Source organism: Lissotriton helveticus, chromosome 11 (assembly GCF_964261635.1).
Source record: "Lissotriton helveticus chromosome 11, aLisHel1.1, whole genome shotgun sequence".
Lineage (NCBI taxonomy): Eukaryota > Metazoa > Chordata > Amphibia > Caudata > Salamandridae > Lissotriton > Lissotriton helveticus.
In genome coordinates this window covers 1,088,528,026-1,088,541,178 of record NC_136072.1, presented here as the reverse complement: position 1 = coordinate 1,088,541,178, position 13,153 = coordinate 1,088,528,026, and positions in this window count along the sequence as shown.

Below are 13,153 nucleotides of genomic sequence, written 5' to 3'. Positions count from 1 at the left end.
CAACGGTTCTTGCCACGCACTCCCTTGTACCCATGATCGCTGGCTGTAATCGCTACATAAAGGCAATGGAGTCAGTTGGGACAGGTCAGGGGGAAGTCAGGGAAGGTGGACGTGTCCTTTTAGATCAAGCTCGACCTTTAATTGACTTATCATGAGGGCAAGACACAAGATGGATGTCGTTCACAAAATGGAGTCTAAGGGATCGGGACGGAAACTACGATTTAGGGTCGTTGGCGACCCTCGATTATGACGCAAATGTATAGGAATGATGTCCTAATCATTATCGGTTCGTGGACACCAAATTCGTCATGGTACGTTGATATTTTGTGACACGGGTATTGGACCTCGATATCGGGATAACAACAGGGTCCAGATTTTCAGAACCACAGGATGTTGGTTCTAGATTTCCAAGTTTCCTTTTCCGTGCTTTATGCTTGTCCTTTGATTTAGGCTTTAGTTGTAACCTGACTCTACCTGATCTCATTGTTCTGGTTGTTTGTCGCCTTTCAGTTTTATCCTTATCTGCTTATGCTTTTATGTGACCCTAACACGAGTTATAGTTGTGGTTGTAGTTTTGCGCCGATGGTGTAACTGCGCCCTCTGTTGAGTCCTACTGGAGTCCAGCTGGTCAATTAGCTGTGATTTCCTGGATTAATCACAGATGTAGTTGGTAGTTGCTAGCCGCTAAGTGCAGCTGGCAACTGGTAGTTGATGGCTCGCACGAAGAGTAGCAGGTATTTTCTGGTTGGGGCTGTCTTGTAGCTGCAGGCTGTCTGATCGGTCTAAGGCGTGCTGGCGCACTAAGGGGACAAAGGGAAGTCGCTGTTGTTTGCGAGTGGTGCACGTGGGGAGGATCACAAGTCAGCACGACCTAGTCGAGCTGCCTTCCGGCCACCCCCCAGGCTCTTACTCAGCGGCCGCCTCTATCGGCAGCCGCGCTCGCGTGTGCAAAAATGCCCTTATGGAGCCTTGTGACGCCTTATGCCGCCGCCGTGAGTTGTCGTTTGACTCCCGCTCCTGCTCCAACCCCTTAAGGGCTCTTCACCAGGTCTTGATGGGAAGGAAGCCAACAAGCCTTTGCAACTGCAAGTCGACAGGGTGCACAGAGATTCAGTTCCTGCGGCTCCTACAAGGTTTACCAGCCTCAAACTTGGTGAGAAGGCATGGGAGGCCTTGAGAAATGTGGAGAACCACCAACTGTGTTGCTGAGCCTTTCAGACTCCTTGGGAGCCCAGGATCAGCAGACCGGTCAGCTTAGTTGCGGTGTCTGCAGATGCAGGGAGGTGACTCCTTCACTCCAAAGGAAATTCCTCCAGGTGTCTGCAGATGCCGACAGGCCTTTGAAGGCTCCTGTATGGTGCACAGACGAGGCAGCAGACTGGAAAGGAGACAAAGTCGAAACCAAATGAAGTCCAGCAAAGTCCAGCGTGCCCAGACAGTAGAAGTTGAAGTGGTGTCTGAACTGAATCATGTCCCACGACGAATCTAGGGATCCTTACAGCAGGTAAGCCCTTAAGTACCCTAAGGAAAGGGTTGGGACGATTTAGGGGACCCTCCCATTGAAGGGTTTGGACAGGGTAAGGATACTTCCATGACCTTTGTCCAGTTTCGCGCCAGAGCACTGGTTTGAACTGGACTATGCAAGGAGGCACCAAATGTGTCCCTCATGCAGACTGAGTGGCGCTGGCAAGTGCACCCTCCCGGCCCCAATACACTAAATCCTGTCTGGGAGGTGGCCACACCTCCCTGTGACAGGATACCTATGTTCTGCCTTGCCCTGCTCAAGCTTGGCTCAGTAGCAGGAGGGCAGAATCGCGTCTCTGGTCGGCAGCAGCCATGTTGTGCTGTCTGGTTCTAGAAGACTGGTACCGGGAGCACTGAGAGCCTAACGGAGGCCTGTTCCAGTGTTTGGAATCATACCTCCCATACCATTTATGGTGTAGGGGTATGATTCCAACATGTTTGATACCAAACATGATAGGATTAATTGCAGCCAAGTTCGAGATGGTCATCGCGTAATTACGCGGTGCCCCTCTATATGGTATATGGCCGCTTCACTTACAACCAAGGAGAATGGACTCCGTAGGCTGTAGCAGTGTCCTGCTCATGCAAGAGCACCCTCACAGAACCAAGCACACTGCCCTCAGGATTGTAAAGGCCTGCCTTAGGGGGTGAATTATAGGTTTTGAGTGCAGTGACCCTAGATATAGGAGACCTATATCTTTCGTAAGTGGTGCTAGCACCAGCTTACACAGGCTACAATGGCAGACCTGTAGTTAAAGTTTGAATGGTCTCCTATGGGTGGAATAATACATGCTTCAGCCCATGGGGACCTCTGGGGTACCTTTGCCCTGGGTACTTTAGTATATACTAGGGCCTGATAAGGGTACCTCAGTATCCAGTCTGGGATGTATCTAAGTACTGAAGATAACAATTTAGGGGAGGAAACAGAGAGACTGGGGTCCTGAGTAGCAGGATCCCAGTCAGACAAGTCAATAACAGCATAGCACTAAGCAAAATGTGGGGGTAACCATAAACGCAGATCCTACTTTCCTACAGAGGTAGAGAAGACCATGGGCCAGAGATGCAAGAGAAAAATATGGAGTACGGCAGAGAAGCAAAGAGGGGAGGCAACTAAAAAACACATGCATTCTCATGGAGTGCTTAAGCAAAAGGAATAAACTAGTGCCCTGAAAATGAAAAGTGGAAGGACACAAATAAAGAGGATATGCTCAATGGAAGGCACACCCGCAAGAAGGGTAACGTAAGCCCACACAAGCTAATGAATAAAAAGTAATAAATGAGAGTGATTACACCAACCAAACGCAAGCAGTGTGCGGGTTCCAAGCCCAATGCAAGCTGGCAATAGTTTTTTTTCGCAAACGGACAGCTTGCTCTGTCTGGTGGGTGAAACCTAATGCTGCATGTTCAGGAAAATATGCATATTGTCCTTTCATGGAGAATCAGAAACTTCACATGAGCAGATAATCTAACTTAAACTAGTGCAACAAGGGTACTAGTCTGTGAGTGGTTTCAGGTCCACTCATCCCTCTGAAGCCAGACTATTACCAATGAAGATTTTATTGACCCCAGGTGTTCTTGAGAATGCAGTGCAACCACATGTTCCTAAATGTTGCTTCTCTGTGGTAGATTTGAGATTGGCCGGCAGTTCTTTATAATTTGGGGGTCCAGAGTAATAGCCATCCAGAAGCTGACAAAACTCCTAGGACATATGAGACTGTACCCACGAGTTTCCTGCAAACAGTCAAAAACTTGGTTTACTGCAACTACCTGAAACTGTATCAAAATCTGAAGTCAAAATCGGGTTTCCTGCAGTCCAAAGGATTTAGGGCCTGTTATTATTTCTAGCAAGGTCATAAACCTAGACAGTCTAATTAACATACCATTAACTACATGCTTTTCAGCCATATGTGCCTGAGTCTAGGCTCCTTTCATACTTTTACTTACCCAGGGAGGCCAAAATAGAAGCATATAGTTGGGGGCTCTTGTCTGCCTTATTTGCAAGGCAAATCTGGAGCTCCACTCTACAGGGGGAGCCATACCCCTCTGCACACTGTTCCGCTTGCTTGCATGACCTTGTTCTCTCTATCAGTAAGACTGCTTAGGGGGTGTCCCAAAGATCACCACAAACTGTATTGGGCCCACTCTTTGACAGTCCAGTTTTAACTGTATGCCTGCTGAGAAAGTTCTATGAAGAAGATTACTTCTGGAATGGCGATCTCGGGTGTACAGGCTCAAGTCTGCATACCTATATACCTGAAACAGTCTATTTTTAGGATTCTTCCTTTGCTCTCCAGATTACTCTTCCTGGCATCCCTGCTTCACTGTATCACATGGCACCGCAGGTGATGCCCTACCATTCAAGAGGTTGCAAAGCGCATGATCCTGAAGGAATTGAAAGAATTGGAGAAGTCATTTTTTCGTATATTTCTTACAAAAAGGTATCTGTTGGAACAATTTGAGGACAACTTTCCACACGTTTCAAAAGTGAATATCATATTGGCCAGTATGGGGTCCATTTCTTACCTAGCATCAGTAGAGTTCTTCTCTTCCAGATGGTATAGACAGAAAGGTAGAGAGGGCCATTAAAAGAAAATATTCAGCAACATGTTTTGCTTTAAGAGCTAGTACCTATGCTGCATGTGCCTCGCAGATTATGTTGAATGACTTCCAGATGTTAACTGACTATTTGCAAGAGTGTAAAGTTCTGAAGAAGATGAAACTGCTAGACCAATTTCTGTAGGATGCAGTTTCTGATTCTTTATGGGCGGCAGCAACTTCACCAGGGTCATCAGTAGCTGGTAGGAGGCTCTTGTGGCTCAGGCTATAGAAAGTGGAACAACCACTAAGATGTTTAATCTCTTTAGTGCTGAGGACAATCCACTGGCGTATTTAGTGCTACCTATGTAGCGCAGGCGGCCAGGGTCTTCCTGAGTACTGAAGAAGAAAATGCTTCTGTTTTCAACATCAGAAGCATTTAATTTTCTTTTTAAAAATCAAAAACTGATGGGAGAGAGTAGGGGGCATATTTCCAAGGGTGGCGATAGGCAATTATCGCCGGTTTAGCGGCCCGTTTTCGGCCGCTAAGCGGCGATAATCCTATCGCTCTATTAGTAAGCTGTCGCTAACTGATGTTAGTGACAGCTTTTAGGCGATAGCGAGCGGTTTGGGGCCCACTTTGCATGTCAGCGATATTTATCGCTAATGACATGCAAAGTGGGCGTACCCAACCTGTTAGCTTGTGGGACACCCCCGCGCCGCACGGCCACCAGCTGCTGCGTGTGCCACTTGTGGGACACCCCCGCGCCGCACGGCCACCAGCTGCTGCGTGTGCCCCAGTGCCCTGCCCTCTGCCTCGCTGCCTGCCTCGCTGCCGGCTGCCGGCTGACCCCGCTGCTGTTCGTTTTTGCTTCGTTTTTACCTTAATTTGTGCCTGTATTTTTTCTTACTGTTGTGCCCGTGTTTGTTTTTGCTCCGTTTTTACCTTCATTTGTGCCTGTATTTTTTTCTTACTGTTGTGCCCGTGTTTGTTTTTGCTCCGTTTTTACCTTCATTTGTGCCTGTATTTTTTCTTACTGTTGTGCCTGTGTTAGCGTTTTCCTTCCTGGTTTCCCGCCTATCTCGCCGCCCTCCGTCTCCCCTCCCCGCTCCCGCCACCACCGCTGACCCCGCCCCTTTTTTCCTTCTGTTCCCTCCCCGCTCCCGCCTCCCAGCTGCTCCGCCCACCCGCGCACTTCGCCTTATATGGCGAACGTGCGAACGCGCAGCGTTGACGCGCAGCGGGCGCGCCGATTGTGCGCCGAAGGCGCGCCAAAGGTAAGCCCGTCTGCGCCCGTCCGCGACCGGACCGCGCCCAGCGCCAGGAACCCTGTCCCCCACCGACGGAGGCCGACCCGACGAACCTACAACGCCGCCGATCTCATCGCACTCAACACCGGCCGCATCCCAGGATGTCATCGAGCCGCCCCGAAGCACACCCACGGACCCTTCAGCTGCCACGCCTGCAAATTCACCTGCATCCGGACTCATCCTGCACCAGCACTCGCCAAGCCGAACATCAGCAGCAACCACCTCAAGTGCATCCTGCTCAACACCCGCTCCGTCCACAGACACGCCGTAGAACTCTGGAACCTCCTCGACACCACCGCCCCCGACGTTGCCTTCCTCACCGAGACCTGGATGAACGCCTCCTCTGCCCCAGACATCGCCATCGCCATCCCGGAGGGCTACAAGATCATCCGGAGGGACCGCACCGCCAACCTGACGGGAGGAGGCATCGCCATCATCCACAGAGACACCATCCGCATCACGACCAACACCGACGACACCCTAACCACCGCTGAACACCTGCACTTCCAGATCCACACCAACCCGAAGACCACCCTCAGAGGCACCCTGATCTACCGACCCCCGGGTCCACGCACACGATTCAGCGAGGACATCGCCGACTTCATCAGCCCGCACGCCCTCCCCTCCGCTGACTACATCCTCCTGGGGGACCTCAACTTCCACCTGGAGAACAACAGCGACCGCAACACCATCAGCCTGCTCGACAACCTCGCCAACCTCGGACTCAAGCAACTGGTGACCACCCCCACCCACCTCGCCGGGTACACACTCGACGCCGTCTTCTCATCCAGCAAAGACGTCACCTTCAGCCACGCAACAGGACTCCACTGGACGGACCACAGCTGCGTCCACTTCACCTTCAAAAGAACGACGATCCACCACCACCAGCAAAAGGTTGCCCGAAGAAGCTGGAACAAGATCACAGCCGACCAGCTCACCGCTTCCCTGAGCCAGCACCCCCCCGCCAGCTCAGCGAACCCCAGCCAGGCCGCCGACAACCTCACGAAGTGGATCAACAACTGCGCGGACGAACTCGCCCCTCTGAGAACCCCACCCAGCAGACCCTGCAGCAGAAAAACACCATGGTTCACCGACGAACTCAAGAGCTCCAAGAAGAACTGTCGAGCCCTCGAGAAAGTCTGGAGAAGGGAACCAACTACGGACAACATGACCACCCTCAAGCTCGCCACTCGTAAACACCACCAACTGATCCGCGCCACCAAGAAAAATACATACAAGGACCGGCTGGACAACAACGCACACAACTGCAAGGAACTCTTCAACATCGTGAAAGAGCTCTCCAACCCCAACGCCGGAAACAATGACATCACCCCGTCGCAAGACCTCTGCAACTCCCTCGCGTCCTACTTCCACACCAAGATCGCGGACATACACAACAGCTTCAGCAACCAACCAACGCAAGCCACAACCGCAACAACGCCACCCACCACCGCCCTCCGCACCTGGACTCCGATCAGCACCGAAGACGCCATCCGCACAATGAACTCCATCCATTCCGGATCTCCGACTGACCCCTGCCCTCACCACGTCTTCAACAAGGCCGACGCTGTCATCGCACCCCACCTGCGGGACATCATCAACACCTCCTTCGACACCGCCACCTTCCCTGAGAGCTGGAAGCACGCCGAACTCAGCGCTCTTCTCAAGAAACCCACAGCAGACCCCACCGACCTCAAGAACTACCGCCCCATCTCGCTCCTCCCGTTCCCGGCCAAAGTCATCGAGAAGACCGTCAACAAACAGCTGGCCACCTTCCTCGAGGCGAATGGATCCCTCGACCCCTCACAGTCTGGCTTCCGAGCGAACCACAGCACCGAGACCGCCCTCATCGCTGCCACCGATGACATACGAACCCTGATGGACAACGGTGAAACAGCGGCCCTCATCCTCCTGGACCTCTCCGCGGCTTTCGACACTGTCTGCCACCGTACCCTAGTACAGCGCCTCGGCAACATCGGAATCCAGGACAAGGCACTGGATTGGATCAGCTCCTTCCTCGACGGAAGAACACAGAGAGTCCGCCTACCACCGTACAAGTCAGAGGCCACTAAAGTCATCTGCGGCGTCCCTCAAGGATCCTCACTGAGCCCCACCCTCTTCAACGTCTACATGAGCCCCCTCGCGGCCATCGCACGCCAACACAACCTCAACATAATCTCCTACGCCGACGACACCCAGCTGATCCTCACCCTGACCAACGACCCCGCCGCCGCCAGAGCCAACCTGCACGAAGGGATGAGAGATGTAGCCGAATGGATGACGACCAGCCGCCTGAAACTGAACTCAGACAAGACGGAGGTCCTCATCCTGGGCTCCTCGCCCTCCGCCTGGGACGACTCCTGGTGGCCCCCCGCCCTGGGCACCGCACCCAAACCGACGGACCACGCACGCAACCTGGGATTCATCCTGGACTCCTCCCTCTCCATGACCAGACAAGTCAACGCCGTCTCCTCGTCATGCTTCAACATCCTACGCATGCTACGTAAGATCTTCCGGTGGATCCCCTCCGAGACGAGGAAGACGGTCACCCAGGCCCTTGTCACCAGCCGACTGGACTACGGCAACGCCCTCTACGCCGGAACCACCGCCAAGCTCCAGAAGAGACTCCAGCGGATCCAGAACGCCTCAGCCAGACTCATCCTCGACATCCCCCGACGCAGCCACATCTCCGGACACCTGAGAGATCTACATTGGCTCCCGGTCAACAAGAGAATCACCTTCCGTCTCCTCACCCACGCGCACAAAGCCCTACACGACCAAGGCCCGAGCTACCTCAACAACCGGATCAACTTCTACACTCCCAAGCGCCTCCTCAGATCAACCAGCCACGCCCTCGCCGCCGTCCCCCGCATCCGAAGAGCGACAACAGGAGGAAGGTCCTTCTCCTACCTGGCCGCCAAGACCTGGAACTCACTCCCGACCGACCTGCGCCTGACCCAAGACCACCTCTCCTTCAGGAAGAAGCTCAAGACCTGGCTGTTCGAGCAGTAACGGCACCCCCCCCCCAACCCAGCGCCTTGAGACCCTACGGGTGAGTAGTGCGCTCTATAAATGACCTGATTGATTGATTGATTAGCGACTGAAAGCACTCGCTAACGTCGCTATCGCCTATTAGCAAGGCAGGCGTAGCGATGGAAATATTCCCGCTATTGCCAAAAACTAACGCCTGCTCAGACCAATTCTTTTTATCCAATGGTAGGTGGATAACATGGCTAAGAGCATTTCGTCGCGAATGCGTGAATATCGCTGTATTCTCAGCGATATTCACGCATTTCGCCGCTATCGCTGGATATTTTAGCACAATGGAGAAAAACGTTGCTAATAGCATGTTTTCTCCGCTAACATATCCAGCGATAGGCAGCGATAAAAAAATCATTGCTAAGCCTATTTAGCGATAATTATCGCTACTTGTTGGTAATATGCCCCTAGATTCCTTCGCGTCCAGAGTCTCATTAATACATTTTTGTTTTGATTTAACACCAGCATACAGAGCGTACTGACGTCACAACAATAAAAAGTGAAAGCAGACTGCGCTGATGGCATAGTGTGGTTTCACTTTTGATGTGTGCCCGGGAGGCATACCTGTGCTCCCGAGCACCAATTTCTGTGGGAGAGGTAGCGCTGGAAAGAGGAAAATGGGATGTTGATAAAGAACGATGCACATTTGGCATGGATGCCTTAATGTGGAAAAAAGCTATGGAGGCATCAGAGCAAAGTACCCTATATATCACAAAAGGTTTCAGCACTGGGGTTAGAAAAGCACCAGCAGCTAAAGGGTTAATTCACCACCTTCTCACATCAGGGGATAGGTTGTCTGAGAGATACAAAAGGGGATGATGGACGGAGCGTTTGAGCAAATCAAACACTCACCCCCAGTCAACTGATCTGGGTTTAATCCATCACCATTCTTTAGCCCACTCAGCCACCCCATTTCAGACATGGCGATATGCAAATCAGTCTGACCCTGTGCCTCATGGGAACAGTCCAGCCAGAACTGCCAAGCCATGTCTTCCATGGACCGGAAACAAGCATCCTGGGACCGGTTTCGGATTCATAATCCTCATCAGCCAGGCTATCTTGAATCCAGTGGCCAAGTGAGCAAGGGACTCACGTCTGAGCATACCCTGCCACACTTAGGGCGAACAAAGCGATACAAAAGGGGATGATGGACGGAGCGTTTGAGCAAATCAAACACTCACCCCCAGTCAACTGATCTGGGTTTAATCCATCACCATTCTTTAGCCCACTCAGCCACCCTATTTCAGACATGGCGATATGCAAATCAGTCTGACCCTGTGCCTCATGGGAACAGTCCAGCCCGAACTGCCAAGCCATGTCTTCCATGGACCGGAAACAAGCATCCTGGGACCGGTTTCGGATTCATAATTCTCATCAGCCAGGCTATCTTGAATCCAGTGGCCAAGTGAGCAAGGGACTCACGTCTGAGCATACCCTGCCACACTTAGGGCGAACAAAGCGATACAAAAGGGGATGATGGACGGAGCGTTTGAGCAAATCAAACACTCACCCCCAGTCAACTGATCTGGGTTTAATCCATCACCATTCTTTAGCCCACTCAGCCACCCCATTTCAGACATGGCGATATGCAAATCAGTCTGACCCTGTGCCTCATGGGAACAGTCCAGCCGAACTGCCAAGCCATGTCTTCCATGGACCGTAAACAAGCATCCTGGGACCGGTTTCGGATTCATAATCCTCATCAGCCAGGCTATCTTGAATCCAGTGGCCAAGTGAGCAAGGTGATGGATTAAACCCAGATCAGTTGACTGGGGGTGAGTTTTTGATTTGCTCAAACGCTCCGTCCATCAACCCCTTTTGTATCGATAGGCTGTCTGATACACAACTGGATGAAATGGTGAAAGTCATTGAGGAGAGGAAATACTTTTTCCAGAAAAAGCTGGTGTAATTCAGGAGGCAGGGCTCGAGGCCAGGGGGTCAGTGCAAGGCAATACATCCTGACTATTCTAGGGGATCAGCAGGAGCCTGTCTGAAGAATTTCCCTACAAACTGGGGGTCAAGGTTGTAACAGATCAAAGGGTTTGGAGGTCATATTTTCTATAGAGTTCTAAAGTCATCCTCCAGGTCAGTACTTTTGTCCTACTCCAGTTCCCAAGGACTCTTCCAAAAAACAAACAGTGCTGTTGGGGGTATAGTCTCTATTCCAGAAAGATGCGATAGTTCTGGTGCTAGATTGGCAGAATGGGAGTCGAGTGTATTCAATTATTTTCTTAGTACCAAAGCCAGAAGGGAAGTAAAGGCATATGCCTGTACTTCCCTTCAACAAATGTCTCAATGGCTCAACAAATGTGTTCGCTACACACCCTTTAGAGTGTTAACCCTACAAAGGGTGCTCCCAATATTGACAAAACAGTACTTTCTGGTGACCTTGGATTTGCAAGTTGCATATTTTCATGTCCCAATGAAGGAAGATAGTCAACAGTGTCTTAAATATGTAGTATATGAGCAACATTTCCAGTTCCAATCATGCTCATTCAGCCTGCACTCATTGCCGAGAGTGCTTACAAAGCAATTAGCACCAGTTGTAGCTTTTCTTCAATTATGTTCAATTATTTCAACGCTTGGAAGACTTGCTGCTATCGGACTCTTCTTTTTAGACGGTGGAGACCAGTGTGAAGAAGGTCTGCTTGGAAACACGGATTCATTAATAATGCTCAAAAGTCCAGTCTTTTACCGGAACAGACATATATTTCAGGGAATTCATAGATACCTAGAATGTGCAGGTCTTCCTCCAGGGGACCAGGGTTCAATTCTTTCAGACTCGGGTGTCACAGATAGGGGCACTATCGATGGCAACAGCCAGACATTGGGTGAAGATAATTGTCAGCAACAAAAGCAGTGGTCCCTTGGGTGTGTCATTACCTGAAACCAGAGGTGTACGACATGTTGGATCATTTGTAGACAATGACACAGGAGTACGGGAAACTCATTTTGGTGTCAGGGGAATTGACAACCCATTTACAGTGGGGGTTAGATGACCGGATCCGAGAAAGGGAATATACCTCCATTATCCAAGCCCTCTCAATGTAACATCAGATGCAAGCACATGGGGCGGGGGTCACTCTCAAGGGATTAGAGGTAAAAGGAAGATGGTCGGTACCAGACATGTCTCGCTCCTTGAATGGGAAGGAGCTAATGGCGGAATAGTATGCCCTTCAGAGGTTCAGTCCATACTTAGAGACTGCCTCAGTGTTGATCAGAACCGACAACCACATAGCAAAAGTTTACTTGAACAGACACAAGGGCATGAAGAACAGGAACCTGGTCAAGATTGCCACAGAAATATTCTCATGGGCAGAATGTCACCTGTTAGCTCTGAGAGCAACCTATATTCCAGTGTTAGAAAACATTCAGAAGGAGACACTGAGCCGCAATCTTCCTATGTCAGCCCCTTATCATCTGAGTATGCAAGCACGTTTGGGAGTCCGTGACTGGACTTGTTTGGATCCCTGGACAATACTGTGTTGCCGCATTTTTTATTCAAAGACCTGGCATAAGGATGCGGTTGCGATAGATGCAATGTAAATCTGATGGCCATCAGGGAACCTGTTTGCATTCCCTCCGATACCTCTCCTTCTGAAAGCTTTCCAAAAGAATTGGAGCGAGCAAGTATAGGTAGATTTGGTGGGCGCATTCTGGCCCTATTAGCCGTTCTTTCCTCTGTTTAACCACTTAGCATATAGCCGGTTTCTTCATCCACTCCCTCTGCCCCTTCAGTTTCCAAGCCTAACTCCAAGTCAGCTGAAGACTGGGCATCTCACTGATTGGAAACTGTACGGGTAGCCAACTAGGATTTAGGATGTTCGAAGGAGGGGCCACTTGACATTGATGCCTACAGGAGATCTTCTACTGTGGTGTATACTCAAGGCATTGGAAACATTTGGAGATCTGGTGTCAAGGTAAAGGGATAAATAGAACAAATGGTAAGATATAATCGTACTCCTGAGTTCTAAATAATGGTAATCCATTTAGGCACTTTGAAGGGTGCAAGCAGGTATCGCCTTCTGATCAGTAGGCGTATAAATCAAAGAAAATTGCGACTTCCTAAGGAGGGGAAACGTCCCCACATGTCACTCCATTAAGAATTCTTAAATGTAAATTCTTTATGAATGAACAGAATTTCATCAAATAGTAAATCCAATCTTCATTTATTTTCGTAGAATTTCATCAATAAGTATAGTGTTAGCCAATCACACTATTAGAGTAGCCATTCATCAGATATCTGTGTTAATACAACCCAATGCATTTAAAAATGCAAGTAAAGGAAAAATTTGATCACTCTGTGAATGAAATCAGTACCCGAGATTCTAGGTAGGCTGAAACAACAAGTACCTCAAGAAGAGGTAACCAAATCCAACAGTGTCATTAAAAGTTAAAAAGAAAGTTTGTTTATATTGCTCAACAGTTAATCATGAAGTCTTTTGCACCCTGACTTTATTGGTTTCCTAAACGACCATAGAGCAACTTTACCATCTAGGTACACTATTGTTCAATGTCGCTCCTATCCACAGTCTTGGTGGAGCCTTTTAACGGAAGACTCGTTCTATTTCTAATACCTCTTTCTATTTCCAATACTTTGTCTCTTTGAATCAGCTAAACTGTATACAGCTATGTGGAGCTAGCGTCTCCTATGGCGCGTACCGTTCTGGTGAAAACATTCCCAATCTACTAGGGATGTACGAGATTTCTCACTCTTAACAATTATGTTTTAATAACTTTGTGT